We start from the raw sequence: 5,299 nt of genomic DNA, 5'->3' as shown, positions 1-5,299 counted from the left end.
TCTAGGGGATGGATCAAACCTTGGTCTGCGCCACTGCTAGCGATATTGTGGCTATGCCTTTTTCTAGTAGTGATTGCTCTTTTTCTATACATTATTTTGTAATCGCTAGAGACAACTCATGTATCTCTATCATGTATTATTTGCTACTATAAATATATATCGTATTGATTGTCAAAAAAAAAGTATGATGCTCAGCCAGCTAATAAAGTAAGGAATAGTGGAGAGAGTATATGAATCTATAAAGCAAAGCATCTTTGGTCGAATAAAGTAAGGAGTATCATGTCCAAATTGTTTATGAGATGATAGAGAGCTCCACTAAGTGTATGATGCTACCATCCTCACGCACGTATATCAGATAGTTGAGCATCATAAATTTTTTTATGTAACAAATAATACCTGGCATCTAGCCTCTAGAAAAGAAGAGGAAAAGAGATGGGATAAATATCAAATGCTATGGTCACCAGAAAAGGCAAGCTCATCCAAAAACATTTGCGTGCTTTGAATTATATGGCCCAACCAACTCGCTGAAATTATTAGCTTTTAGCTCACCAATGAACAAAACGATGTTGTTAATATACGATTTCTGAGTTTTCCGTATTTGAAATTGATGCTGTTTTTAGAAGATTTTGAGAAAATTATTTTCTGAAAAATCCAAAAATTGACAAAATCAGCTAGTCATTCTATTATTCTCTATACAAGATTTATAATTAATGTTCAAATAATATCTCTCCAAAACTCTAATACGATCATTGTTACACAAAATGATAGCATACGTAAACGTGACTTCAAATGTCATCAGAAATATGATGTCATGAAAGAAAACCTAGCAAACAAAAAAAAAGCGTATGAGGAAAAGAAATCAAAGTTCATAATGTAATAAACATATACAATAATAAAATGCAGCTTTAACATTTTTGTATCACTCAATGGCCATGAGTATAGACTATACAAATAGTACCACTGAAGATTGACAATTGAATAAAACAAACAAACAAATTGAGGTTCTGGGTGAAGCCATAAACCTGGTATTGTGTTGGCCTTTGATTGTGTTGTCCCTTGATCAATTAGACAATTATATTTTTCAATGAACCCACAGAGTTACCTCCTTAGCTGACACTGATGCTCTACATGATGTCTACAAATATGGGCATTGCCTGCTGCAGTGAAGTAAACAGCATGTCAGCACCCTGGCCTGAAGCCTAGACGCATGCAGCAAGGCAAGGCAAATGTTATCCTCGTGGCATCTAAAGAGTTCACATGACACAAGATCTTCATGTATTGAGTCTCGTGACATTGAAAATGTCCCAAATCCTTTAGTTAGTTACAACAATGGCAAGTTGTATGTGGGCGGCAAAATTACTCAAGGAATACTTCTGCAGTAAACAATCTTACCATGGAGCAGCCCATACCTGCTTTTCATTCTATTGATGATTCCAGATCCCATTTATGGCATCTAGCTGACGATGTTTCAAGTTCCTTACCATGTTTTCAAACTGTCCGTGTATTCATTGCTCTCTTTAGTTGGTGTGTGATGATTATTTGATCTGCCAATTGAATTTAGTCAAGTGAGTTTATCTGTGGTGCCTACTGATTCTTTCATCTAACAACTGATTTTATACAATATTAATTTCTACATATCTGCAAGATTCTATAAAGAAATTTTCATCTCCCTAAAAATTAATCCTATTCAAACATCATGATGTCTCTAACCTTCCTCATGTAAAATAAACCGTTTTGGAACGTGTTTTCTTATTTTAGGTTAAACACCACGTCAAATAAAGATGGTGCCTTTTGATGTTGCTTCTGCTCGGAAGCAAATGCTTGCTTAGCACTATATGAATGGCACACACACGCTTATAGCAACAGAAATAGCAATATGTATGGAAAGAAAGATGAAGGTCATTACGTTGAAATGGGGCATGCCATCCTCGAGGCGCGCGCGGACAATTTTGACATTGGCAATGACATGAGGGTGAGATCTCCTTGCAGCCTAGTGGATGCTTCCAGTTCTCATGCCTAGACCAGCAGCAGTTCAAAGGCGCGGGAGCCGACAATACCAGCAGAAAAAGTTATTAGTGGTGAACAGACTGCAAAACAAAATCACATGTAAAGGAATGGCAGGAGAAAATCAATAAGTGAGATGAAAGGGATTATGAAGCCAACGCTTATTTTAATAGGACACACTGAGTTGGCTGGATAAAAGTTTCAGGCGTAAATATGCATCGCCCAATTCTTGATATTTCCGGACATTTCCATTTTAAACTAACTGAATTCTATTCTACAGTAAAGCAGTAGGTCATATCTGACACAAAAATACTTTAAAGCAGAAACATGGTGGCACCAAAGATCCATCCATAAAAGGGAGATGCAATCCAATTTTCTTTGTTATTAAAGAACCAAAGAGAGTATATTCTTGGAAAATAAGGTGCGCTATAATTATTTGTATCCTAATAACTAATCATCACTAGCTTAACCAGTAGGTAACTGTCAAACTATACCAAGCGAACAAAAATCAACGCAAGGGTTGCAGATGCAAATCAAAAGAAAATGGAAGGTTGATTGGTGGTGAATCACCACTGCACCTTCAGATGCTATCATCAAAGAAAGGTGTCATTCAGATACATGAGCGTCATGTTTAACTTCTTCACTGATTTGTACCCTCTTACAAACCGGCAATTGTACATCTCCAGATAAGTTTCACCCTGAATCTGGAAACAAAATCATTCAATCTTGAAGTTCCTAAAATGCAGGACATTGAATCAAGCACATCACTGAAAAGAGGAAGAAATTTTGTTTGGCATCCATGTAGCAGACCTTGCATACACTATCCAGATAAAATTTGAAGTCAGATAATGAGGAAATCTTGTTCCAAGTTCATGGATTGAAACTGCACCTGCAGGAAGAACATGGCAAGGGAACCCATCAAATAAAGGCTAAAGACACAGCCTGTATGTACTACAGAGTCTATTCATCTAAATTATCTTATTCCTTACTGTATAGTTCTATATTAACATTTTAATATGCAATAGTACCTTCAAGTTTGATCCTACCTAATGAAAGGTTGTGACTTGTCAAAGAGTTTTTGTCGACATATTACTTGGAGAAGTAGTTTCATTATTTCTCCAGACTTGCAACAGGAAGCAGCAAGGACAACAACGAGACAAATATGCATAAGCAGCTAGCCAGCTACAATGTTCCAACTATTAATGTAGAAAACTCGAAGGTGCTGGAACCTATAACAAACTGTCCAAGAGAACACAACAAGTATGTAGAAGACATGTTTGAGTTATTTTGGTAGTAAGAGACTTACATGAATAACAAGCACTGGGCATTTCACCTTCTTTATTTTTTTGACATTCTGCAAAAGCATGTTAGCTGGACATTAGCAAAAGCTACTCTAAAGCACAAAAGGTACAGACTGAAATGGAACAATCAATTCGAGATGCTTACTTTGTAAATGTCAAACAGAAAGTAAAGTTTACATGGCAAACAACACGGAGGCCTGATAGTATAGCACTGCGGAGAATCACACCACGTAGTATTTGCAAACGAGAGGAAAAGTGCAGTGTTGGTCCGCTCCCGACAGATTGTCCATACAAGATAAGGTTTTCCTGGCTTATTACGTACCCAGTTTCTAAGCACTGGTAAACTGCTTCACTATCTGCATATGCCTTCTCTTCACTTGGCTGCGCTTCAAATAAAAAACACACAAAATCCTTCAACAAAAGTGCATTTCGTCAGGTAGAAATATGGTCATGGATATACTCAGTACATATGCCAGTCAGGTTGCAATAATTGAAAGTGAAGTGCCATATGATTTAGATCAAATAAGCACATATTAAACAAGCAAACATTAATATCTAACACCCAGTCGGCAAAACATAAATTTCAAATACCACTATACATAAAAATTTCAAAGGCGTAAATTCTCACTACATTTAAATGCAGGGACCTGACAGCAGAAACAATTAACTTCACATGATTTATTATCTTATTGCAGGGTGAAGCAGCAATAGATGAACTTGAGAAAATGCATAGATATTTCATACATAGATTTCTATCTATTATCATTCAGGACAAATGTATAAAGGCATGCGCACATATTATTTAGCCTGAAATTTACAATGGGAGCTGAAGACAAAAGTTATGGATAATATAAAAGGTTTATAATGGCCATGATGTGCCATGCACCAGAGGCATGGGCCAAATTTGCTCAGTTGTAGATAAATGCAGCATGTTGTTGGGAACTGAAACTGAACCACATTTCTCTAGGTATCTAGAGTACATATTTAGACTTTCAGCGCAAACTCTATTGTTAGGTAGGTAGCGTTTCCATGTCTGCATCAAGGAAGGAAACTAAAATCTACCAAAAATCACTTTAGCAACTATTCATTATTCACCAAACTATCAACCTATAGTAGAGTCGACGGTGTAATTAAGCATTGTTCACTAACGGTAAATAAGTTACTTGCCTTGCCAGTAAATGCTCCGTACCCTGAGTAATCATATATGTAGTTATTAAATTACAAAGTAAATCAAATCAGCATTTTGTGCACATCATTTCCTGTGTGCCTCCAGACACATTCAATAGAAGACAAAATTAAGCCCTAAAGGAAATAAAAGTTGACGATGTTGTAACTGAGGATTCAAGATGCCATTTATTGTTCCATGATGAAAGAGACAGTATCTAGGAACAAGAATGCAAAAATGACAAAATTCTTCTTTACAGGAACAAATACATATGACGTGCAATCAGGGGATGTTCACAGTGAAGATATATCAAACTGGAAGTGCAAAGATTGAGGCCGATGATACTGCAAATGCACGATATTTGTGAAGGGTTAGAATGGCACTACCAAGAGCACGAAGAACTACTTAAATAATCAGCCTTGATTAAATAGAGCACAATCCAATTTAGGATGACAGGCGCTTCAATAGCTCACCTGTCCAGCGACGGCTTTGAGCTCGTACCTGAAGTGCCAATGTAGGTCTGCACACACAAGAAGAGGTGATTAGAGTAAAGTTGATCACGCTAAGGCACATATTAACGTTGGACAAACCAGTAGCTTTGACAACTACGCAAGAGATCTAGGAATTCAGTTATTAGATAAAGGTTAAATTGAATATGATCAATATATACAACATATAATTTTCTTCCGACCTGCTTGAAATTTTGTCGAGCAGCTTGTAGGCATAGATTAACAAAATCTACACAAAACAAAAAGATTTATGGGATTCAATCAAGAGAGAGAGATGGGAGGCAAATCAAATTCAAGAGAGCGGTTTTGCTACCTGCATT

The 5,299-nt window shown here is 36.7% G+C and overlaps 1 long non-coding RNA gene across 2 annotated transcripts; it reads right to left on the bottom strand.

The window, feature by feature from the left end:
- Positions 1–1,942: 1,942 nt before the first annotated feature.
- Positions 1,943–4,993, bottom strand: LOC124649487. 2 transcript variants are annotated; one of them, XR_006986658.1, is made up of 4 exons: positions 4,944–4,993; positions 3,451–3,686; positions 3,311–3,358; positions 1,943–2,087 (listed from the first exon to the last, which is right to left on the bottom strand). It is a non-coding gene; the product is annotated as an uncharacterized LOC124649487 (long non-coding RNA). The 2 variants fall into 2 exon arrangements; XR_006986657.1 differs by lacking the exon at positions 4,944–4,993 and having other exon boundaries at positions 3,451–4,022.
- Between the last annotated feature and the right edge of the window lie 306 nt (positions 4,994–5,299).

The sequence above is a fragment of the Lolium rigidum genome, chromosome 4 (assembly GCF_022539505.1).
Source record: "Lolium rigidum isolate FL_2022 chromosome 4, APGP_CSIRO_Lrig_0.1, whole genome shotgun sequence".
Classification (NCBI taxonomy): domain Eukaryota; kingdom Viridiplantae; phylum Streptophyta; class Magnoliopsida; order Poales; family Poaceae; genus Lolium; species Lolium rigidum.
The sequence above is the reverse complement of the archived record's forward strand: the minus strand, read 5'-3'. Positions and strand labels throughout refer to the sequence as shown.